Below are 27,623 nucleotides of genomic sequence, written 5' to 3' on the forward strand. Positions count from 1 at the left end.
CGACATTCTTTTTAAACGAAAATCGGTCAACAACTATGTTTGGTTAGTTTGTATTCCTGATGAGTGGATTAATAAGCTGATTTGGTATACGCATTTCAGTTATGCACACTTTGGTCCCAGAAAATGCTTTCATAAATTGCGAGAAAATTGCTACTTCAGTAATATGGAAAAACGTATTCGATCTGTTCTTGCCAAATGCAAATTATGTCAAAAGGCTAAGCCGCCAACAATTTCTCATAGAGCACCGTTGTTTCCTATCATTCCAGCAAAATTAAAGGACATGGCTGCAGTTGATTTGTTCGGTCCAGTGGTTCGTTCTACTAATGGTTTTGCGTACATTTTCGTAGCAGTGGAGTTGACATCAAAATATGTGTGTTTTACACCGTTACACAAAGCAACAGCTCGTTCAGTATCTAATGCTTTCATTAACCATTTTCTTAAAGAAGTTGGTCATGTTGATAAGGTTATATCAGGTAATGGATCACAGTTTCGTTCTAAAATTTGGCTTCGTACTCTACGGCGTCGTAAAATTAAACCAATTTTTATTTCACTTTTTCACCCTCAATCTAACGCTTCAGAGAGATGAATGAAGGAAATCAATAAATTGTGTCGTCTTTATTGTCATCAGAATCACCGAACGTGGGATCAGTATCTACATATTTTTAAAAATATTCTGAATGAACTTCCTAATGACTCAACTTCTTTACCGCCTATACTGATATTAAAAAACAAAGCACCGACAAATCGCATTTCTGAAATCGTTCCTTTTCCGCCTACACGGAAACTGCGGCATTCTGAAGTTGTCAACCTGGCTCTGCAAAATATTGCATCTGCGACTGCTAGAAGAGAGAAATCAGCTAAACATCCTGGTCGTTTAAAAATTTTGTCAGTTGGTCAGAAAGTGTTAATTAAGTCTCATCGTTTGTCTCATAAAGGAAAAGGCTTGTGTGGGAAATTTTTTCTGCTTTATAACGGTGCATATAGAATTCGCAAAATTATTCATGATAACATTGTCGAAGTAGAAACTCTTAAATCACGACGCTCTAAGGGAATACATCATATATCTAACGTTAAAATTTTTGTGGAATGATATACTTTTAAAAAAATTTTTGTAGAATGACATACTTTTGAGAAACTAACAGTTGTATGTAAACACACGGAGAATGCAAGGATACCGCGCCGTGTTCCGGCGGCGGCAGATACTCAAAGCAACAGTCAAGTCTGTGCGCCGCACAAGGCAGTCGTTGACCGCAAACAATCACTTCCTACGTCACGCGCCTACAGCTGATCGAGCGCTCAGTGCGAATGCACTGACAGCCGTAAACAAATACACAGTCTTTCTCCGAATAAAATCAGTATAAAGCTATAGTGACTTGATGAATTATGTTATTAACATTCAGTATTTTTCAGGATACGGTTCCATAAAATATTTAAGAACTTCAGGTAAATTCTGTGCGTGTCCGACGTTAAGACGACTTGCTATCGAGAAAATTTCAGGAAAAATGTCATTTCGAAGAAGAAAGTAATAAACTAGAAAGGTAATTATTAATTGAGTTTATTTTTCAGGTAACATATTTCCACTTAGGTACGTACTTTAGACGTAATTTACTGCTCGCGATTACGTGATTCATACTTTGTGCTAGTTACATGTTCTATGAAATTAATTGTGAAGCGACGTGCTTGCGTACGTTAACTGATTTTGACAATGATTATTAATGTACTGGATTGTTACTTGTGTATATTATGCATCGCTTGGCTGCACTGCTTTTTCACTGAGGTCATATTTTTTTTTATGTGCCTGGTGTGTTTATTTATTTAAATTATAATTGTCACCTGATTAATTGTGCTGATGTGGTTAGGTATGTAAGTTATACTTTGTGATTTATCTCCTTGCGCCTTCATGTTTACTTATTAAGATTACATATGAACATTTATTTGCTTATGATGATATGATGCTAATGACCTGTTTAGTACGTAAGATATATGTTTGCTGCTATGCGTATGGATTGCATATTTATACATCTCTGTTTGTCGTCACAACTACTCTTTAATTTGGTATATAGAAATGCTGATATACTGTGAATGAACATAGAGTTTAGGTTACACTATGGTACTAGTTACAGATTGTTCGCTTGGCAGAGCCTCGTTGTTAGAAATTGTGCTGCATTCACTTGTTGACATTCTGTTCACTGCTGGTGTATTTACTCGCTGTTGCTTGTTTTGCTTACGCTCAGTGCTTTATATTTTAACATAAGAAAATGAACTGCAGTAATTCGACGAGCGACTTTAGTACAAGAAACGTCATAGAAGTCACATGAGCTGGAGGTTTTATGGAAGCTGTATAAATTTATGCTAATAGGAAGGAAGCTAACGACATGACATACCAACACTAGGTTTAGACCATTGACAGTTATTACACTGCATTTTTCGTGAGCAATTGAAATAGGAAGTAACACTTGACACAAGAAATACTCCACATGTTTGCTTCTGTTTGCCATAATTCTTGAAGTGGTGTACACACTGTGAAATATTATGATCATTCACACTCCGTAATCGTACTTAATTACTGAGAGTTATTCGAACTAAGTCTGTTAGAGGTCATGTATGCATTTCTTTGTTTATAATTCATAATGAGTAGAAGATTTTGGTCAGATGGATTACACAGAGGTTGTGTGTTGACAGTGTGTCTTCGGATTGTATGGGATGAGGAGGTTTGCATTAGGATTTTATCTGTACTTGTTCGAGGAGACTGACTAGAGGAAAGAGTTGTTATGGAAGTGAAATGATACTGGCAATAAGGTTTATATGTATCGACGTATTGAAGAGGTATTATTGAGGTATTGAGATTATATGAGTTTTGGTGGATAAGAGGGTAAAGTAAATGAGGTGCATTTTTTTTTTTTGTCTATATGGAACAAGGAGGATGAAGATAGCAGACTAGAACACTAAAATGGAAGGAAGATTGTCTACACACACTTTGTTAAATCACTAAGCAGTATGTACTTTTTTTTGGAGAGAGGAAGCATTTGCATATCTTGGCTCGCTGACAGTTGTTCAGCAACCGTACATTTTTATTTGGCTTGGCAAACATTGGTCTTGACATGATGACTATGTCGCTGACTTAACTATTATTGACTGTTATACATTGCTGCCACTACTACTTGATACACAAGTTGAACATAAAATTTTGACAGAATTGAATTTACACAGTTAACACTATTCAATTACACAGTAGTACTTAATGTGGATGAAAGATGAGTGAGTGTGTTTTGTGTGTTTTCCTTTCCTAATCCTACCCACCTATCTCCTAAATATTATTTTATTTGTTTGTAGTGGCTTGCACTGACACCCATAAATATTATAGGTTTACTGATGTTTGTGTATTTGTAATAGTAATATGACAATTATCTGATATCATTTGTGTGTTTGTTATGATTTGTATGTTTAGTGTAAGAGCATTGTAAAAGCATTTGTATATGCATTCAAACTATTGTTCATGCTTGAACTGTCTGATTAGTGATGGTGAATATTATGAACTGTTACCTGCACTTTTCAACATGATGTGTGACACTTAGAAATGTTTAATTTCTGCTGATGAACTGTGTGATCAGTGATAGTAAATATTATGGACTGTTACTTGTACTTTTTCTACATGATTGGCGCCACTAGGACATGTTTAATTTCTGCTGATGAACTGTGTGATCAGTGATAGTAAATATTATGGACTGTTACTTGTACTTTTTCTACATGATTGGTGCCACTAGGACATGTTTAATTTCTGCTGATGAACAGTGTGATCAGTGATAGTGAATATTATGGACTGTTACTTGTACTTTCTCTACATGATTGGTGCCACTAGGACATGTTTAATTTCTGCTGATGAACAGTGTGATCAGTGATAGTGAATATGATGGACTGCTCTTGGCACCTGCTCATCATTGCTGGGTGCAACTGATGGAACTGATTCTACTGAGATGATGTCACCTGTTGCTGTTTGCACCTACTCAACATTGCTGGGTGCCACTGATGGACTGCTTCTACTGAAATGATGTCACCTGTTGGAGTCTGCACCTACTCAACATTGCTGGGTGCCACTGATGGACTGCTTCTACTGAGATGATGTCACTTGTTGCTGTAGCACCTATTCAACATTGCTGGGTGCTACTGCTGGAACTGTCAAATTCTTGTTGTGAAAACATTTTATGTGACTATTTGTATAAACTGATTTTTTGTGTATTACTGTTTATGAAAAGTTATGAGACTCTTACCTGTACATATTCGTCATTGCTGACGCCATTGATTGAACTGTTTAACCACATAATACTTGTGTAAACTATTATGTAAAGTCATATGTATGAAAGAATTTGTATTCCTTACTGTATTTTATATATTAGGCTATTGAAAGGTCAGTGCAAAGCCAAAATTTTATCTAGTTATATGATATTTACGTATTAATATTATCTTTTATTTTTGTCTGTATTTTTTTGACTAATTTGGTGGTATTTTCACCACCAATGCTGGCAAAAATACCACCAAATTCTAGCCCGTGGAGGAGGGGCATATGAAAGGTGGCTACACTGAGCCACAGCGCCAGAGATCGCGCCAGAGAGTATGTTCCGCCGCCTCCACTGACAGTGATTATTGAGACGTAGCGGCAAGCAGTTCTTGCCGAGAAGTTGTGGTGGACACTGCTTGTCGTGAAGTCAGAGTGAGATGTGGTAGTGGAGAGTGTTGTTCCATGTTTTATGCAGTGGTTTGATGGGAGAGATAGCAGATGTTGTTCTAATGGAGATATTGTAATGGTCAGAGTGCATTTCGTCAATATATATGGAGGTAATGAACACTATTTTCTTTTATTCTTTTAGTGTCCTGAAAAGTGTGTCATTACAGGTTCAGTCAACAAAGCATCTGGCGTGTGTTCTGGTATTAGAGTGTAAATTTGGTTTTCTTGCACAATTATAGTATTTCTAATTTTCTTTTATCACGTCAGTATAAATGGTATTTAAAATTTCTTGTCTTGTTGAAGAAGAACCGTGCCAGATGTGTACGTTGAGTCATACTTCCACACACAGAACAGCTACACTTGTGCTATGTTGGCTTCGTAGACTTTATAGTTGCTGGGGACTTAATTAATTAACTGTGTTAACGAAAATATTCTTTCATTGTTTGTTGTTATTCTATGCAGTCAGATTGCGTGCTAAAACTAGTCAGGGCCAGCCGTTTACGAGACTTGCGTAATCGGACAGACAGCTACAAAGAAATATTTGCATTCCTTATATTTAAATTAAAGCTCCCATGCAACGTGTCGTTACAGAGTAACCAATACGCCAGAGAGTCGAAGTACCGTTTCGTTGCTGCCTCAAACGTTTCGTTACTCGCGTGATTCCTTCCCCACACGTAATTCGTGGAAATCTCGTGCCCAGTCAATAGTTTCCGTATTCCTCCAATGCGACACCCACGGTCGACACCAATGACGATAACTTTTCGTCCACCACGTGCTTGATAAATTTGAACGTGGTCACTTCGTTAAAAACTCCTCCCTCCGGCGCTCGTTGGGATGCCAACTGAATGCCTTCTTCAACAGACCATCACGCACCTCGTGGGATGGGGACACACGCCCCTGGCACGTTGCTCACGAAAATGTTGGTCGCATGCAGACAGGCATTTTTTCCGAACCGAGCTGACAAAACTCCGTACTCAACTTACTGCTTTCTCATTCGCTGCTTTCACCTCCTCCAGATTAGATCGTGGTAGATATGAGTCATCCCGTATAGAACAAAGAAGACACGCTGTTACACTGACAGTCTCATCATAGGGCATCCATCAATGCCTGTTACATAAAAATGGTTAAAATGGTTCAAATAGCTCTGAGCACTATGGGACTTAACTTCTGAGGTAATCAGTCCCCTAGAACTTAGAACTACAACCTAACTAACCTAAGGACATCACAAACATCCGTGCCCGAGGCAGGATTCGAAGCTGCGACCGTAGCGGTCACGCGGTTCCAGACTGTAGCGCCTAGAACCGCTTGGCCACTTCGGCTGGCTTAATATGCTTAACAGGTGTTGATGAGCTGAGGAAGTCTGCCGACGCTGCCACGACACCGGGTGCCACTTCTGATTCTCGGCCACTTTCAACCAAGCCAGGTAAGAACGTACGTCGGTTGTTCAGTTCTCCGCATTTCTCATCCTCTCAAAGTTTTCTGGCTCTTTCTAGTGTTTTCTTTACCCTTCTGCCATGAATATTAATCTCAAAGTGCATTAAAGTGCATCCTCCAAGTTAGTAGCAGGCCAGTATCATAAAGCATGATTATTGTGCTCTTTACCACATCAGCGAGAGGGACATACCCAGTGCTGAATGGCTAATTATGTTTTCTGTAGAAACTTCGCAAAAATCATATGAGGCAATACCTTTCCTACACATCGGATAGTCAGTCGTTTACTTTCTGTGTAATTTTCTCTATTCTACACAGTACAGCTGTGTGGTTTTTCCATATGTCTATCTTATTATGAAGTTTGTTCAACCCGCCATTCTGGTGCAGCACTATTTTCTGCCGAGTAATTTATCCAGCCGCGGTAATACACTAGAAGGAAACTCCATGCCTGCAAACGAGACATTTTACCGATTGCCAAAAGCCAGCGGTTTAGCAGATAATTACTCGCATGTCGTCTTCCCCGCATCCAGTTCGTGCCGACTAGGTAGTTGACTCCTACAATTTCTTACTCTCAGCGAGCCAAGTCGGTCGTGACACAGAGTACCGAATTGGTTTTTTCACGTGTCATGTTTCCTTTCGCGCATGCAGTACGTATCCGCCGTGGTTCGATTCTGGAGTATTCCTAAGCTCCCGATCCCTTACTGCCACCTATGTTCACAAGCGTACTGTGAATTCAAATGCCGTGCATTAGTGATAGATGACTCGAGTGACTTTTACGGGAACTGTTTGTCTTCAGCGTTGATTAATTAGACCTACCTCAGTTTGTTACAGAGTGTTCAGTACGACAGTACAATTAAATGATGATCTCAACTGCTTGGGGAGATTATCTCCACTTAACAACTATTATTCGGCAGAGTTCTCGCTAATGATAATGTAGTGCATTTCCTCATTGTGTAGAGCAATCATCAAGTAGCGGGAAAGCAGCAAACAATGTGATTTTTTCAAGGAATAGCAAAGAAATAAAGCAGTTTGTGTTGACAGTCACGTTCAGCCAGAGGACGGTGCACAACAAATTAAAGACAAAAAGTTTATACATAAAAGATATTCAATAACAGAAGTAACGAACTATGAATTCTTTGTAATCGATATGTGCCTCGGCAATACCAGATACATACGGCAGAAAATTTAATCATTACATTCACTGTTTTACAGCTTTACGAACGGTAACACGTAAAAAACAAGAATTTAGTTTCCTCGAGTAACGGAGTCACAGCAGGTGATCTGCACTGACCTTCGGGCAATAAATTATACTTATATGCTCGATATCAGTAACCAGAAATCAATTATTGGTTTGCTGATGGCATTCCTTATGTGATGAAGAATTATAGATTCTATTGAATGAAATAAACGTATACGTCTACTAACAAGGGAACCTCCCCATCGCACCCCTCTCAGATTTAGTTATAAGTTGGCACAGTGGATAGGCCTTGAAAAACTGAACACAGATCGATTGAGAAAACAGGAAGAAGTTGTGTGCAACTATGAAAAAAATAAGCAAAATATACAAACTGAGTAGTCCATGTGCAAGATAAGCAACATCAAGGGCAGTCTCAGCTCAGGAGCGCCGTGGTCTCGTGGTTAGCGTGAGCAGCTGCGGAGCGAGAGGTCCTTGCTTCAAGTCTTCCCTCGACTGAGAAGTTCAATTTTCTATTTTTAGACAATTATTATATGTCCGTCCGTCCGTCCTATGCGATCACTTTTTTCGGAGTGATTATCACATCCACAAGAGAACCTAAATCGGGTAAGGTAGATGAATCTTTTTACCCATTCGCCAAGTGTACAAGTCAGGTGGGACGACAACATATTCCTGTCATGTGACGCACATGCCGTCACCAGTGTCGTATAGAATGTATCAGACACGTTTTCCTCTGGAGGAATCGGTTGACCTGTTACTTTGCGATCAAATGTTTTAGGTTCCCATTGGAGAGGCACGTCCTTTCGTCTACTAATCGCGCGGTTTTGCGGTGCGGTCGCAAAACACAGACACTAAACGGGACGACTTGAACAAGGACCTCTCGTTCCGCAGCTGCTCACGCTAACCACGGGGCCACGACGTTCCTGATCTCATACTCTCCTTAATGTTTCCAGTCTTGCGCATGGACTACTCAGTTTGTATATTTTGCTTATTTTTTTCATAGTTCCACACAACTTCTTCCTGTTTTCTCGATTGATTTGTGTTCAGTTTTTCAAGGCCTATCCAATGTACCAACTTATAACTAAATCTGAGTGGGGGGGGGGGGGGGGTGATGGGGAAGTTCCCTTGTAAGAATAGAATGTGGATTGAGAGTAAATCATAGAAAGATGAAGTATTGATGACCATCAAATTCAGATCAGCGATGAAGTTAACACACAAAAATGGGAACTACGTAGCAGACAAACTGAAGGTATTCTGCACCTTTTGTTAGGGTGCAGTTCTTCTAAAACTGCTCTGTAACCTTGTTATTAAACCATTATTTAGATGAAGCCACTCAACCCACTTAAATTTTTGATGCCACATAAAAGTATGGACACAGTTAAATCTAGTACCCATGAGTGCATATATGAGTAGTAATCTTTTCTTTAACTCCGTATGGTGCCAGGTTCTTGTTTTTTTCTTCTGCAACTTTAGATGGCCAGCCAGCAATGAGAATGGTCAACGTCATCAAAGAACGGTGCAGTAAGTGGACAATAAAAATGTTTCTTCTGAAAGCCAGGAGTCAGACAGGTACAGGAGGTAGGTAGAGCACTGATTTTATCCAGCCGCGGTAATACACTAGAAGGAAACTCCATGCCTGCAAACGCCAAGCGTTCACTGAGGCAGCAGTTGGCCGAGAGACAGTGCCCAGCATGTAAACCTCCACGAAGTTAGAAACTTAAAGAATGCACTTTAGAGAAGATAAAAGTTACAGTCGCAAGAAAAATAAAAACAGAATGCAGTCTGTGTGGGAGATGGGCATTGCTAGCCGAAAGAGGTCACATGTGTAGATGTTTAGATTTTGTCAGGAAGTCTGTGATTGGCTCATCGTAACTGTTTTGGTAGCAGGGATGCCCTCACAAAATATTTTCGAACTTGGTTTGAATATCTGGAATCCAAACATGGCTAGCTTCACCTAAAGCTGTGCTGTTTTTAGTGGGTAGCCTCACTTTGCATTTATTTTTTGTAACGTTTTCCCAGCGCCAGTTGCATCTTCCTTGTTGATATGATCCACCATCTACTGATGTCCGTTGTAAATAAATAAATGATTGCCTTTGTTAGTCTCTAACTTCATCTCCACATCACTTAGAATACGAAACACTACTTGCCAATCAGAGATAAAGTATAGTACTGAACTCTGGTACGAAACCACGTACCGCAGCCGTATGTCAATAAAAGAGTTCGCCGACTGCTTCTGTAACAGCCTGTTTCAACGTCCACTACCTGAAGTGTCCTCGGCTCCGTAAAAATTTCAATGTACTCCATTTCCGCCCAAGTGTTACTCCGTACATGTAACACGGTTCCTCGAATCCCGGTCGGACCACCTGTTTTTCTAGTCAACCTTTAACCTAGCCTTCACCTCTCAGTGATTTGAAGATTCGGCTGGAACGACACGTGGTCCGAATTCTACGTTAGACTGTAAGTCTCTTTTGCCCAGCAGGTAAGGGACACGCAAGTCGCCAAAGTGGCGTGCAATTGAAAGAATTGCACCAGGCCCTTGAGCGGCACGGAATCTGCAGTTCAGATACATACTGCTGTAATGATGGAAATATTTCTTTTATTGGATTTTTAGTTTTCAGAAGTTCGAATACTCGTATGTTCAAGCATTTGACATTACCGGCGGAGTGTAGTGAATGTTGAGCACTACAGTCGTGCAGCTGTGGACACGCTGCTCTTGAGTTTCCACTCGTCATCCACTAAGGGTCTGTGAAGCAGTTAATTAGCGCAACTGCCTGCCAGACATCGTAAGCAGCGGTCGCAGTTACACGACTGCAGTCGGAACACGCCTCCTCGACCGGTTTCCACGAGCGGATGCGCTCAACTTACGTGAAGTTACTCTCTGCGGAACAGCCGTCAAGAAAACCTCCGGCCCTAACTAGCTACACAACCAAATTTATTTTTCAACTGTCAACTATTTCCCAAAAAATAAATCTCATTAAACACAATAACAATATTTTTTACGCCTGTTACCTTTAAATCTCGTCACCAGTTTAGGCATATAGATTATCATTAATAACAAAACGGTAAAGGCAAAAAAATAATAACAGTTCAAAGCTTTCGTCCGTTGCGGTGCACCACGTTTCACACGAATTAATTATGAAAACATGGTTCCTGTCAGGGGAGATACAGGGTGGTCCATTGACAGTCACTGGGCCAAATATCTCACGAAATAAGCATCAAACGAGAAAACTACAAAGAACGAAACTCGTCTAACTTGAAGGCCGAAACCAGATGGCGCTATGGTTGGCCCGCTAGACGGCGCTGCCATAGGTCAAACGGATATCAACTACGTTTTTTTTAAAAATAGGAACCCCCATTTTTATTACATATTCGTGTAGTACGTAAAGAAATATGAATGTTTTAGTTGAACCACTTTTTTCGCTTTGTGATAGATGGCGCTGTAATAGTCACAACCGTATAAGTACGTGGTTTCACGTAACATTCCGCCAGTGCGGACAGTATTTGTTTCGTAATACATTACCCGTGTTAAAATGCACAGTTTTAAAATGCCCAACAGGCGTGTGCTATGTATGCTGCTCGGTCCTGGACGACATCATCCAAGTGTCCGGACCGTTCGCCGGATAGTTACGTTGTTTAAGGAAACAGGAAGTGTTCAGCCACATGTGAAACGTCAACCACGACCTGCAACAAATGATGATGCCCAAGAAAGTGTTTTAGCTGCTGTCGCGGCTAATCCGCACGTCAGTAACAGACAAACTGCGCGAGAATGGGGAATCTCAAAAACGTCGGATTTGAGAATGCTACATCAACATCGATTGCAGCCGTACCATATTTCTATGCACCAGTAATTGCATGGCGATGACTTTGAACGTCGTGTACAGTTCTGCCACTGGGCACAAGAGAAATTATGGGACGATGAGAGATGTTTTGCAAGCGTTCTATTTAGCGACGAAGCGTCATTCACCAATAGCGGTAACGTAAACCGGCATAATATGCACTATTGGGCAACGGAATATCCACGATGGCTGCGACAAGTGGAACATCATCGACCTTGACGGGTTGATGTTCGGTGTGGCATTATGGGAGGAAGGATAATTGGCCCCCATTTTATCGATGGCAATCTAATGTTCTACCGATGTTACTACAAGATGTTTCACTGCATGACAGAATGGCGATGTACTTCCAACATGATGGATGTCCGGCACATAGCTCGCGTGTGGTTGAAGCGGTATTGAATAGCATATTTCATGACATGTGGATTGGTCGTCGAAGCAACATACCATGGCCCTCACGTTCACCTGATCTGACGTCCCCGGATTTCTTTCTGTGGGGAAAATGAAGGATATTTGCCATCGTGATCCACCGACAACGCCTGACAACGTGCATCAACTCATTGACAATGCAGGTGCGAACAATACGGAAGGCGAACTACTCGCTGTTGAAAGCAATGTCGTTACACGTATTGCCAAATGCATTGATGTTGACGGACATCATTTTGGGCATTTATTGCATTAATGTGGTATTTACAGGTAATCATGCTGTTACAGCGTGCCTTTTTCAGAAATGATAAGTTCACATAGGTACATGTATCACATTGGAACAACCGGAATAAACTGTTCAAACGTACCTATGTTCTGTTTTCTTTTTTTTTTTTTTTTATTTAAAACATACCTGTTACCAGCTGTTCATCTAAAATTGTGAGCCATATGTGTGTGACTATTACAGCGCGATGTATCACAAAGGGAAGAAAGTGGTCCAACTAAAACATTCATATTTCTTTACGTACTACACAAATATGTAATAAAATATGGGGAGCTCCTATTTAAAAAAAAAAACGCAGTTGATAATCGTTCGATCTATGGCAGCGCCATCTAGCGGGCCAATCATAGCGCCTGCTGGTTTCCTCCTTCAAGCTAGACAACTTTCGTTCTTTGTAGTTTTTTCGTTTGGCGCTTATTTCGTGAGATATTTGACCCGGTCACGATCAATGGACCACCCTGTATTATCGAACTTCGGACCTGTTTTAACTACGCAAACGTGTGCGTCAGTATGGTACAACATCAGTGACATTAATCTCTCTTACAATTACTGGAGGTAGCATTACCATACATGCAACGACTTGTACCGCTATAGGAGATCATTGTGAACTATTTAGAAAATAAATTAAATTCTTTTAGACATTCGGGTTAAATAGCCCACGATCACTCAAGATTTTTTCCGAGCTCCAAAAGTCTTGATGCGATCCACTTGGCCTGGCGAGGTCAAGCGAGAAACTCAGCAGCCCCCCTGATGTTATTCGAGAGCAGTTGGCTGCGAGCCACCACCGGGTTCCACCCTCTCCCTTCTTTCATCCTCATCAACAACAGAAAAACACGACAGTACAACGCTCTCATCACAGTCCTGAACATGAGACAGTTATACGTATGACACTTGACACGCAAACTGCCCGAGTACAGTCAATCAGAAAGGCTTCTGCCGGCAATGGGCTGCAAGAGGAAATAAATTACTCGCAGCTACAACTAGATTCTGTGACTTATCTTACTGAAACACTGTCACGAGGGCTTCAGTGCCTGGCGGCAGCATTCGTATTAGATTACAATACAAAACCCATGCCATACCTAATCATTACTGACAGTAAGCCATAATTTCATGTATTACCATCACCATCAGAAATGAGCGATACAAAATTACTTGAATATCTTTAAGTTGCGGCACAAAGTCACGCAAAGGGGCGTGATCATTTTATGAACTCTGGGCACATCTTACATCATTCCTTTATTAGTTCACTAAAATCAACAGACTACTTGTTGTTAAAAATTATATTTGATAGTGCGTCTCGGACGTGGCCTCTAATCACAACGTCTGCCAGGTCAACATAATTGTCGGGAAAGTACAGGCACAACGTACACATTAAAAGTAGAAATATTTAAAAAGAATCACAATAAATTTTACGTACCATATAAAACGCCTTAATATATAGTATAGTGTGACATAATTATATTCTCGTCATAGTTGCTCAACTGATGCCAGACGGTCGTTTCAGAAACCAACTACCAATACATACCACCGGGTGGCGTAGTTGTATGGCTGTAGTGGCGCTAAAAACTTACATTAATAGCAGAAGCACGTCGGCCGGGGTGGCCGGGCATGGATGTGTGTGATGTACTTAGGTTAGTTAGGTTTCAGTAGTTATAAGTTCTAGGAGACTGATAATCTCAGATGTTAAGTCACATAGTGCTCAGAGCCATTTGAACCATTTGAACAATTGCTGTTGTTAGACAGCTTTACGAATAAAGCCCTGCTCACCTTCTCCAGGTCCATGCTTATTGTCTGCAACTGTAATACACACTGATGCTTGTGTTTCAACCCTACGTTGGCGTACCGGAATCGGTGCCTAACGGCAAGTCATGACATTAACAATGTTAACGACGCAAATCCTGCAGTAAACAATCTGAACGTCATTCATTTAAAGTTGGGTAGGCATACGGTAAACAGTTTTTTGTCTACACTGGCTGAAGTACCGAAAGTTCAATTACACTACTGGCCTTAAAATTGCTACACCACGAAGATGACGTGCTACAGACGCGAAATTTAACCGACAGGAAGAAGATGCTGTGATATGCAAATGATTAGCGTTTCAGAGCATTCACACAAGGTTGGCACCGGTGGCGACACCTACAACGTGCTGACAAGAGGAAAGTTGCCAACCGATTTCTCATACACAAACTGCAGTTGACCGGCGTTGCCTGGTGAAATGTTGTTGTGATGCCTCATGTAAGGAGCAGAAATGCGTACCATTACGTTTCCGACTTTGATTAAGGTCTGATTGTAGCCTATCGCGATTGCGGTTTATCGTATCGCGACATTGCTGCTCGCGTTGGTCGAGATCCAATGACTGTTAGCTGAATATGGAATCGGTGGGTTCAGGAGAGTAATACGGAACGCCGTGCTGGATCCCAACGGCCTCGTATCACTATATCCGCATGGCTGTAACGGATCTTGCAGCCACGTCTCGATCCCTCAGTCAACAGATGGGGACGTTTGCAAGACAACAACCATCTGCACGAACAGTTCGACGACGTTTGCAGCAGCATGGACTATCAGCTCGAAAATCATGGCGGCAGTTACCCTTGACGCTGCATCACAGACAGGAGCGCCTGCGATGTTGTGCACAAATGGAAAAACGTCATTTTTTGGATGAATCCAGGTTCTGTTTACAGCATCATGATGGTCGCATTCGTGTTTGGCGACATCGCGGTGAACGCACATTGGAAGCGTGTAATTGTCATCGCCATAATGGCGTATCACCCGGCCTGATGGTATGGGGTGCAATTAGTTATACGTGTCGGTCATCTCTTGTTCGCATTGACTTCACTTTTAACAGTGGACGTTACATTTCAGATGTGTTACGACCCGTGGCTCTACCTTCCATTCGATCCCTGCGAAACCCTACATTTCAGCAGGGTAATGCACTACCGCATGTTGCAGGTCCTGTACGGGCCTTTCTGGATACAGAAAATGTTCGACTGCTGCCCTGGCCAGCACTTTCTCCAGATCTTTCACCAATTGAAAACGTCTGGTCAATGGTGGCCGAGCGACTGGCTCGTCACAATACGACAGTCACTACTCTTGATGAACTGTGGTATCGTGCTGAAGCTGCATGGGCATCTGTACCTATACACGCCATCCAAGCTCTGTTTGACTCAATGTCCAGGCGTATCAAAGCCGTTATTACGGCCAGAGGCGGATGTTCTGGGTACTGATTTCGCAGGATCTATGCACGGAAATTGCGTGAAAATGTAATCACATGTCTGTTCTAGTATAATGTATTTGTCCAACGAATACCCGTTTATGATCTGCATTTCTTCTTGGTGTAGCAATTTTAAGGCCAGTAGTGTATAATCACCCTGTATTTCTTGTGAAACGTTTCTAAAGCATTTGTGCTAACTAGGACACTAAGTCATACTGCAGTCCTTGGTAGCTCGCAACCACACATTCGCTATTTTCTCGCAGACGGCTTGCTTGGAGACCCATGTGTAAGTGATCGGCACCTAAGATGGGCGACTTAAGAGAAAATCTGTATAAAATGTTGTTTTGAAATAAAATATAACTGCATAAAATACTTACTTGAACTTTTGTCGTGGTGTATATTGTGAAAAAAAATGTTTCTAAGCAAAATATCACACACCAAGGAGAGATTTACTAAGACTTACGATTCGAGATCCATGAAAAATGTCAGGCTGTATGAGCCATACAAGAAGATACAGGTTTTCAAATAAAAAAATTGGCCAAGTGCGAATAGGACTCCCGCACTGAGGGTTCCGTGCGAACTTAATATATGTAGTTCATGCATCTTGGGAATCGAGAATCTCGAAAATTTCGATGTAGATGCTGGCAAGATATCAGTTCCAGAGATTCTAAGACCATATAAAAATCTCTACAGCAGTTCGTCAGATAAGCCCGGACATGCACAAAGAAGAGAGCGCGGGGCTTTATATATGTAGATATGGAAGATGTAATAAAATATTTTTATTTACTTACTAGAACATGACTACAACTTGTATTTAATGTTTGCACGCAGTAATGTTCGTCTATTATGTTTAGACGAATGTATGTTCTAATGACAAAAAATATTTTTGTTATGCCTTATAATTGCAGTTTAACAGTTTTATGATTTTTTTTTACTTTACTTCTACAGCGAAACCATGATTCTTGCCGAATTTCGTGATTCCAAGTCAGCGGGAAGTACCCTACAGGATTTGATGAGTGAGATTTCGAGTATCAAAATACGTGACATAGATGGCCGTATCCTTTTATTGAACTGACTTAGAAGCATATATTTTTTACACTTCCAAGTCACTATAGATCTTAGTAGATGAGATAAATTTGAACTTGATACGCCTACCCGTTTCTAAGAAAAAGGGTTCATAACAGCAGGACAGACAGACAAATGGACAACAAAACGATCCCATAAGGGTTTCGTTTCTACAGATTGAGGGTCGGAACCCTAAAAATATGCTGTCATGGTTAACAAACAAATTAATTTGTATAGAGAAAATGTAAAATAATAAAGAGAACTGTTGGTTAAAGAAGACACAAGAAAGACGCGGCTCGTGGTCACAGGAACCATCATTCGTCAGCGTCACCTCCCGTGGCAACTATGCATTTCTGGACACGTTTTCATAGGACGGTTTTTCCTCCATTTCCAGCCATGAACCTGTACCTGCAGTTTTTCGGTTTTATTAAATTTCAGCCTGTACTTTTATTAATGTTCGCTCTGTATACACCCGACTTTGGTATGGCCCTTTCTACCCGACATCAAACATTAAAACATGATGGGAATCGTAATTTCACTATCACGATTCAGTTTACAGTAGACTACTTAAACTTCAATTGTAGTATGATAACGTCACTTCTTACCTTTAAAAGTATAACGTGACGCTGAAAATTACACCGTTCATCAGTTTCGACAGTCAGAAACACGTAAAATTTACTTATGACGCAAACTCAACAGCTACTTAACCCAAGTTCTAGAAAATGGCTCAGTGACGCCTGCGCTGTTTTGCGGAAAGCCCAAGAAACACCAAATGCTCATATGTTCTCGGTGAGTGTTCGATTTATAATACTACATCAGATTATTAGAAGGGACCGTACGGAAGACCATGATGGACAGAGGTTTTTGGAATGGAAAGATTTAGCTCCGAGCCTGACAACCAATACAGCGAAAGAATGAAACATGAAACAATCCTGTTTTTGCGTGTAAAATATCATAATATCATGATGAACAACTAGTGGCTATTGTGCTTTGAAATTTTCTGATTTTGCCAACCAAGTGTCGGACTTGTTCCTACGGGCAAAGCACTTTTCTCGTTCCCTGCACGTTATCAGTGTTTACAAATTGCAATCTTATGAATCACTGTTATAGTTATCTTCAGTTAGAAGACTGATTTGATGCAGCTCTCTACGCGACTCTGTCCTGTGCAAGCCTCTTCATCTCTACAGAGCTACCAAAAAAATGGTTCAAATGGCTCTGAGCACTATGGGAATCAACTGCTGAGGTCATTAGTCCCCTAGAACTTAGATCTAGTTAAACCTAACTAACCTAAGGACATCACAAACATCCATGCCCGAGGCAGGATTCGAACCTGCGACCGTAGCGGTCTTGCGGTTCCAGACTGCAGCGCCTTTAACCGCACGGCCACTTCGGCCGGCTACAGAGCTACCGCAAGCCTACGAGGGACGTTCAGTAACTAATGCAATACATTTATTTCTTAGGCAATTTAGGTTGAAGAAATGCGGAATCTGATGTGAAACAGCGTGGAATATTCCTGTTTCAGACCCTACAGCTTCTTAGGTTGCGGCGCCATACGTAGCCTTCAAAATGGCACCTGCAGCGGAGGTGCCCGACAAACAGAGATCTGTCACTGAATTTCTTTTGGCGAAAAAGCAGAGTATCGCGGTTATTCGTAGGCGCTTTTAGAATGTCTACGGGGAAGAACACTGCGACTCTCAGGGCGAGACGTCTGCCATCCTTGCACCAAGATTGCGCAGACCTGTCCGATCACCCTCGAGCCGGCCGGCCGCACACAGCTGTTACTCCTGCAACGTTGCAAGGTGCGGACACTCTCATTCGAGGTGATCAATGGATGACAATCAAACACCTCGCTGCTCAACGGGACGTCTCTGTTGATAGTGCCTGACACGGTCTTCCTCCAGTTGGAACACCTGAAGATATATGCCCGCTGGGTTCCTCGCTGTCTAACAGAAGACCATGAAGAGCAGCGAAGGACCATCTGTTCGGTATTACTCGCGTTACGAGGCTGACTGTGACAATCTTTTGTGGAACTTTGTCAGAGGCAATGAAACAAACATAGGTTCATCACTTCGAGCCGGAAACAAAACGGCAATGCGTGTAGTGGCGCCACACCGCCTCTCCCCCGAAGAATAAGGTCCAACCTCAGCGGGTCAAGTTATGGCTGCGGTCTTCTGGTGCTGTTGAAGGGTTTATTCTGTGTGATGTCCTCCCTTTTGGTTGCGAGATAACATCCCAAAGATGTTCGGGCTCACATGCTGTTCTTCTTCGTCGAAATGTCTTGGCTCAAACGTGTCTAGGGGTTGAACCGCACGTGTCGCTTTACACGCCCTGAATTAGACACTGGTGACCCTTTGGTTAAATTGTCTGTCTGATGGCAAGTTTGAGGAATACAAAGTTAATGTAATATAATAACAGTAATATAATATCGGGAACTAAATTAACGACCCATAAATGATGTAAGCCACACAGTTGCGATTTTGTTAGAATAATGCTGATTCAGAAAACAAACTAATAGCGAAAGTGGTCTACATCTACATCTACATACTCCGCTAGCCACCAAGTGGTGTGTGGCGGAGGGCACAATTCGTGCCTACGTCATATTTCCCCCTCTCTGTTCCACTCGCGGATCGCGCGAGGGAAAAACGACTGTCTGAACGCCTCAGTACGAGCTCTTATTTCCCTTATCTTTGAATGATGATCATTACGCAATCTGAAAGTTGGTGGTAATAACATATGGCCTACATCCTCGGTGAAGATTGGATTTCGGAATTTAGTGAGCAGCCCCTTTTGTTTAGCGCGTCGTCTATCTGCAAGTGTGTCCCACTTCAAACTTTCTAAGAGATTTGTAACGCTCTCGCGATGGCTGAATGTACCAGTCACGAATCTTGCCGCTCTTCTTTGGACCTTCTCAATCTCTTGGATCAGACCCAACTGGTAAGGGTCCCATACAGACGAACAATACTCCAAGGCTGGACGAACTAACGTATTGCAAGCTATTTCCTTTGTTGAAGGACTGCATCGCTTCAGGATTCTACTGATAAACTGCAATTTAGAGTTCGCCTTGCCTGTTACTTGTGTAACCTGATCATTCCATTTGAGATCACTTCGAATAGTCACACCCAGATACTTGACGGATGTTATCGCTTCCAAAGACTGAACATTTATTTTGTACTCGTACATTAATGGGGATTTTCGCCTTGTTATACGCAGTAGGTTACACTTACTAATATTGAGAGATAACTGCCAGTCATTACACCACGCATTTACTTTCTGCAAATCCTCATTGATTTCTTCACAATTTTCGTGTGATACTACTTTCCTTTAGACTACAGCATCATCGACAAACAGTCTAAGGCCGCTGTCAATACCATCAACCAGATCGTTTATGTAAATCGTAAGAAGCAGCGGACCTATTACGCTGCTCTGGGGCACACCTGAAGTTACGCTTCTTTTTGTTGAAGTCACCCCGTTCAGGACGACATACTGCTCCCTGTCTGTTAGAAAACTTTCTATCCAACCGCATATGTCATGGGATAGACCGTAAGCGCGCACTTTCTGTAGCAAGCGACAGTGCGGAACTGAGCCGAACGCCTTTCGAAAGTCGAGAAATATGGCATAAACCTGGGAGTCGGTATCTAGAGCCTGTTGTATATCATGCACAAAGAGGGCCAGCTGTGTCTCGCATGACCGCTGTTTCTTAAAACCGTTCTGGTTTCTGCAGATGAGCTTCTCAGAGTCTAGGAGGGTCATTATGTCTGAACACAAAATATGTTCCATGATTCTACAACAGAGTATTTAGAGTTACTGTTACACTCGAGCGCATATCCATTTGACACAGTTCGATCATTCACAATCTCATCGCGAATTACAAGTTCAGTACTCCACCTCGTTGACTATGCGAATAGGTAAGAGTTCACACCAAGCGAGCGGCTGCTCACCGCTCAGAGACTAAGTCCTGCGATACTGCACAACGCGCAATTTTGTAGGTCGTTTCACTTCCTAACTGCCTAAAGACCGACTGTCCGCTTTCGCGTCTCAATCCGGACTCTACCCTTTGGTGTCTCCAGCCGAACTGTCTGCTTTGGTGTCTCGACCAGAACTGCACTCTGCCCGTCTCCGACCGCGTTTCCCGCGCGCCGAACATCTTCGCTCAACTGACTAGCGTAGTTCCCTTTCCCGAAGCCTTCTATCTGATTGGCTACAGCTTATTCTACAGTACTTTACATTTTAACATATTTAAATAATCAAAGCTTGACCACTTTCACGTTCTAAATAAAGTATCAATAATATCCATTACATAATAAACGTTATATCCTTTTACATAAAACTAATACAATTTCCTTCTTCACTTTGAATGTCACGGCCAGTAGCTTTGCACCAATGTGCCTTCTGATAAATAAATAAAGAACAAAAGTAACTATTATACACTAAACTTCACAACAAATATTCTATTACCTAATGGTTTCATAAGGTGTCATGCTGTCATCGTTCAATGAGTTTCGTGTGGAGGAAATGATGATCTGATCCTTAACTGAAAATACTGATAATTTAAATTTACTATATATTTTAAACAAATAAAGTTACAGAGTTGATATTTACAACATTTGTCATTTTAATGATGCGCTTCTATATGAAATGTCGATCGTTAAGATCGACCAAAGCGTTCACATTTTAGCATTCAGGTCTTTGTTAAAAAACTTGTTAATTACACTTTAACAGTAAATCCTAAATTATGATAGATATGATCAATATTCAAGTTTTATTGGGATCACCATGAAAATTTTTGGTGGATGGCAGATTAAAATTACTGTGTCTTGATTCCCTGCATTACTACAGAATTAAATCGTTTCCATAAATGTTTCCCTTTATGCCCGATCTTAGGTCCGCCATATTTAACACTGCTACGTCTCGTTGGCCACAAAAGCCTTCTACTGGGTATGATGTAGGTTCTCGTCTGTCTCACTCGCACACAACATCGCTTAGGCCTCAATAGACAATAGACGCCTGTGAGTTTCCCCATCTCGTGGTGAATCTGCGCCCTTTGTGGCATCCGATCCTGGACGACAGGGTTCGTTTCACAATTCCTGAAAGCTGACTCTTTCGGCCATATACGTAGATGAGAGCGAAATGGTCGTTAACTCACATGGTGCAACGATCAACTCTGAAATGTATTGTGCTACCCTCAGAAAGTTGAAGAAACGACATCAGCTTTTTAGTCGCCACTGAAATGCAAGCGAACTTCTCTTTCCCCATGACAATGCAAGGCCTCGCACAAGTCTGCACACCGAGAGTAGCTCACAAAACTTCACTGGACTTTCTTTCTCATCAAGTCTACACCCCGGATCTCGCACCGCCTGACTTCCATCAATTTGCCGCAATGAAGGGTGCATTCCGGGGAAAGCAGTACTTGGAACATGGGTGGTGATGGTGGTGGGGGAGGGGGGGAGGGTTATTGACGCAGCTAGACATTGACTACGACGTTTACCCGTAGAGTGGTACCATGCGGGCAAACAGACCCTCTCAGTAAGGTGCCGTGAGGCCGTCACATTGAACGGAAATTATGTTGAAAAATAGGGTTTTGTAGCCGAAAGAGGGAGAATAAGATGGTGTATTGGAATTTTGAGTAAAACCAACGTACTTTCCGAATAAAAAGAAGTGGTGCATTACTTAATGAAAGCCCCTCGTACACCCACTCGCCGCGCAGGGTTAGCCGAGCGGTCTAAGGCGCTGCAGTCGTGGACTCTGCGGTTGGTCCCGGCGGAGGTTCGAGTCCTCCCTTGGACATGGGTGTGTGTGTTTGTCCTCAGGATAATTTAGGTTAAGTAGTGTGTAAGCTTAGGAACTGATGACCTGAGCAGTAACTGCATTTGAACATTTGAACACACACTCGATCCTGCTTGCCACAGTGAAGCCTTTGTTTCCCTCTAGAGTTTATTATGTCTATATTAATGGTAATTTTCTGACTTTTAAGTGCCACATGATCATATGAAGCCTAAGTTGCGGGGTTGCAGTGTATTAATTACTTTTACAGTATCACTGCGTGCACGAGAACTTGCAGTTATGATGCAGTGATCTGTTGCAATCCAAAATTTGCCTACATAAGCTGGCATTCCTTTCCTTCTTCCGAATTATTTATTGCAGCTTACTGTGCATTATTTTTCAAAAATTATTGGTGGTTTTTACCTCGCTTTTTGTAGAGAGTGAAGTTATGTGAGCAAAGTGATGAGGGAGTTACTCATTGTTCCGAAAGCCTTGTATAATGTTCTTAACGTCTCACGGTGAAATTTATGCTGACTTTTCAATCCGCTGCATGATAAGTTTCTTTGAGCTACGGAGGAGGTATCTTCAGACTTTTGCTGTACCGTATGCGAGATTCGTTGTGGAATCTCGACTATTTATGGATGAAAATACTTGTTTCTAGGTAGTTCAACTCTTGGGCCATGTGGATTAACGTGAAGGTATTACCTGAGATACTGAATACTGCAAAGCAAGTCTGGGATTCCCTTGAAGAGATGTCTTGTAGTTAGCCTAACACTTTGTTCTTTAGTTCCGAAATTCGAATTGTTCTTGAATTGCCGCAGAATGATCATATGGCTCTAATCAGTAATATAACTAAGTCCGTGCCAGCAGACGAGAATGGATGCTTGCCATTCGCAGAGACCACATTCGTTCTTCAGGGAAAAGTTGGTATGCTTGCTTCATCAGCCTGTAGCGTATTTCGCTAATGCATGAAGTATATTGTCACATCTTGCGCTTGAATATAAAACGACTGAAATCAGTATATTTCATTATATTACATAAGTATGAAAGTACACTTTCATGTATATGATGCGACAATGAAAGAAAACTTATCATTATATGTTATGGGTTGTTTTAGTCAGTCTATTTTTGAAGAAGTAGTTCAAGTGGTTCAAATGGCTCTGAGCACTATGGGACTTAACAGCTATGGTCATCAGTCCCCTAGAACTTAGAACTACTTAAACCTAACTAACCTAAGGACAGCACACAACACCCAGCCATCACGAGGCAGAGAAAATCCCTGACCCCGCCGGGAATCGAACCCGGGAACCCGGGCGTGGGAAGCGAGAACGCTACCGCACGACCACGAGATGCGGGCTGAAGAAGTAGTGTACGAAAACTCATTCTTGCGTCGAAAATGGTAGAGCTACGAAATGGGCTATTCATATCTGTCGTTTGTATAAGCAAATAATGAGAATCAAGAAATAATGGATGTATAAACGTCCACTTAGACGGTTCGTCGGACTACGTAAGCCTTGACGTTAGACTTCTATTACGCAAAAAAATCTACGCGATGATACAAATGACAATGATTAGCTGGCAAGATCAGCTGCAGTGCAAGAGTGACTAATGAAAAAATCTAAGTAGCAGTGACGGTAACAAGTTTACTAGAGGAATATGAATATATCACTAGACTGGCTGTAAGAAACAGGAAAAGGTAATAAAACGGGAATGGGGCACAGTGTTCTTTAGAAAAGACGTAAGTGCATTAACAACGTGGGTAAAGAACATGGAAACAATATCGCTTCAAAGTAAATGGAAGAGCGACAGAAATTGCGATTCGCAGCTAACATTTAAATGAAAACCCACTACATACGAGAACTGGTAAAGGGTAGCGAGCGTAATTAGCTTTCTGTAATGTAAATACTAGACCGTAACAGCTCGGGATGGAAATTTCCGGCTGCAAAACTGCAGAAAGGAAGATAATGTGAAATATAATGTAACCTCCTCTGTGACGTAGCAATACGAGTGCGTGTTTCCACTGCAGGTATTAATATGGAGACGATGTTACTTAGAAGTCACTGGTGCAACTCTAAAGGACGCAAAGAATTATCCTAACGTTGCAGATTTTTTATTACTACAGCTACAGAAGGAGAAACCAGACTGATGGCCTTCAAGCGCACAGGAAGCATATCTGCGTTACATGTTTGCTCACATTTGGTACAATAGGGTAGACGTTTGTGGAACCTCTTCTTCTGACAGCGGAACCGTGGTTTGGGGTGCTATTACCTTCATGTTATTTGATTAAGCCCCATACGTGTTATATCTTTGAAGTTCTCTTAGAAGCATCTTTCAAACGCCACGGAAAAAAGAATGTTCTCGGTGTCGTAATTCTGCGACTATAAAGGTAGGAATTACTGGCTTGGGTCAGAAAATTCGCCATATTGTGCGCTATACCTTGCCGAAAACTGCACCTCGATATATTTATTCGTTCTGGATACATTTGAGGTGGCCTGTCTTAGCTGTCTCACGTGAACAGCCACAGATGTTGAGTGATGGCTGTGAAGGAAGTTAACAAGGCACGTGCTCGCGAGACAGCGTTATCAGCACTTGACGGAGTTTGAAAGTGGCCTCATTGTGGATCCCTGTTTGACTGTCTGGTCGAATAGTGCAACATTCAGATTTTTGGGCAATCAGATTTGACAGTGGCCCGTCATTAAACTGCATGGGAAAGTGAGGGAGGGAATACTTGTCAAGGTTCTAGACGACCACGTCTGACCCATCACGCTGGAGGATCACAGTAAACTGCACCAAGCACATGGTAGTCCCTTCACATCTGCGAGAACATGTACTTGCAACATTCTCTGCCATTTCGTACTGTTGGTCGGAGACTAGCAGCAGCCACACTAGGGATGTGTCGTCCCATGCGTAGGTTGCCGTTGACTGCACAACACAAACAGCTGCGTCTGTAGTGGACGTGTGATGGGAAGTACAGATTGCCGATGAATGGCGTAGCATTGTATTCATCGACGAATTGCAGTTCTGCGCTACTCCAAATGACCATCGCCGATGAGTATGGTGACGGCTTGGAGATAGAGCCCATTCTTCCAATGTTTTGAAGAGGTGCAGTGGTGGTAGTCCCAGCGTTATGATGCAGGGAGCCAATACTTTAGGTCACAGTTGGTAGTGATTGGTGAAGCTGTGACGTCACTGCCATCTTGCGTCCTCGTGTGTTGCCACTAGTGCGACAGTACTGTAGTGACATTTATCAACTGGACAACGCTCATCCACACATGGTACGCGTATTTATGAGCTGTATGCTTAATGATAGGGTAGTCCAGTGGCCAACCAGATCTCCAGATGTGGCGCCAATAGCAAATGAGTGGGACCAACTCAGACGTCAGCTTCGTCCCAGTGACAGTATCCAGAATATCAAGAACCAGTTACAACAGTTATGGGCCATCCTGATTCAGAAGAAAATAAAATGGCTTTATGACTCCATTTCGAAGCGAATCAGTGCATACATCCAGGCCGAATGAAGAGGGTAAAACGTCATATTGATAGCCGTTCTCATGCTACGATGTTATTTGAAATTTGACTCGATTTTATAAAAGCCGTAATAACATCAGATACCTTCTCAACCTGTGAAGTTTCATTTGCTTTCCTCCTTCCGTTCTGAGTGCTTAATTGTTTTTGTCGTACAGTGTAGTTCATAGGCGTCAGTGCCAAACTGTACGGAGTACCTTCCGGAACTGGAAAAAAGTTGGTGTTAACTTGGATCTCTGTACCTACTGCTTTCTCATTTTGATACACGGAGAAAGTGATCGGAGTTTCATACGATGGCCACCTGCGGAATTCAACCCTGTAGAAGAGATTTTCGATCTTGAGAAAGGTGATAATACGCGAATATGCAAAACGTGTTCCATAATTCTACAACTGTTGGATGTCAATGAAACAGACCTATAGTTGTGCTCGTGTGGCCGACACCCTTCTCGAAAATAGATATGGCTAATCGCTTGGAACGCTTCATCGGTCCAGGTGTCTATGATAAACTGCTGCGGGTAGGCTAGCGAGTTCTTCCGCAGCATTTGTATGGAACCGTACAGGCGCCAAGTCAGGTCCAACTGCTTCCTTCCTAACGATTTTGTTGTATTTTCCTCACTTTTTTTATTTGCTTACTAGTTTCATTTAGCCTGTTATCTGTACACAAGAACATATCAAATATTTCAGATGAATTGGCATGAATATAGAACATAATATTTTCACATGGTTTCAAATGTTTTAGTATAACTAAGCATTATGATTTTTAAGAGAAAAACTCCACATAGAACTATAAAAGAAGTCTACATATTATCATTTGACCCTCTGGCCCACAGATATACGTTCATCCAGAAGGCGCACTATGTAGCATTGGTAGTTCACAAATTTTGTAATTTATACTTCTGGACTTTTACACACTGGACTCGCATTCGGGAGGACGACGGTTCAATCCCGCGTCCGCCCATCCTGCTTTAGGTTTTCCGTGATTTCCCTAAATCGCTCCAGGCAAATGCCGGGATGGTTCCTTTCAAAGGGCACGGCCGACTTCCTTCCCCGTCCTTTCCTAATCCGATGAGACCGATGACTTCGCTGTCTGGTCTCCTTCCCCAAACAACCCAACTTCTGGACTACACTACTATAGAACATTACAGTTCACAGCATTATGCAACACTAAATTACTACACTAATATTCTTGATACCAGAAGAAAGCTGGATTTCTCATTTGTCCGGATTGTTAGCCCCTGGCGCTCAGGTATAGCTCAGGATTCACAGGGGTGCACTGCCGTGCCACCCTAGGCGTAGAGACTTGGAGGTGGCTGTCAGCGTCTCAGGAAGTCCTTCCTGGTCCTCCCGAGGCTCATCTCCTCACTGCTAGTGTAGGTTGCTGTAGGCGGATGTTTTGTTGTGGCGCGTCTCGTCATGATGAATGGCCTCCTCTTGGTTTCTCTCAGCCAAGTAGATTCGCTGTGCTTAAGCTGATATTTTAGCTGTCAGCAGTTTCAGCTAATGCCACAGATCCTCATTCCTTGTTACGATATAGACTGTTGTGTTCCCAAAGGCGTTCCTGTCCTGGTCAGTAAAACTTGTCTAATGGGATTTTCTGAGACGTTGTGACATGGAGTGGCTGATGCTCCACATTCACAAGTGTCAGTGGTGCGATGCCGTATTGTTAGTAAGCAGGTGGGAAATGAACGATTGCTCACTGCTCATCACACAAGAAAAAGAACCCTTTTATTCACGAATGAACCTTGGTTCACTTGAGAACGTGACAACATACCTGTTTTCCTGCGCGAAAAGCCGCAGCCGTGTAACCACGCGTCAGACATGGGAGAAAAGCATGCTTCCAGACGAGGCAAAGACAGCACGTCGAGTAGCAGCGCATGGTTCTGCAGATCTTTCGTCAGGGCACCTGTTCAACAGCTGACAAACGTAGCATGTGTGCTTCAACATTCAGCGACATGAGAGTCGTTTCCTGGAATGATATCTTCAGCTGTGAAAAGTTCCAAGAATATATTTAACACATTATTTTCCGACTTGAAGCCAAAAGAGTATCATTAATATGCTCTCGTTCGTCGTTTTGCTGGTCGTTGACGAGGCCGACAAACTCATGCAGCGCTGACCGCAGCCTGGCCAAATGAATGGTTTCCACTCCGCTTTGAGCTCATCGACAATTCGTCTCC

This window comes from Schistocerca cancellata, chromosome 1 (assembly GCF_023864275.1).
Source record: "Schistocerca cancellata isolate TAMUIC-IGC-003103 chromosome 1, iqSchCanc2.1, whole genome shotgun sequence".
Classification (NCBI taxonomy): Eukaryota; Metazoa; Arthropoda; class Insecta; order Orthoptera; family Acrididae; genus Schistocerca; species Schistocerca cancellata.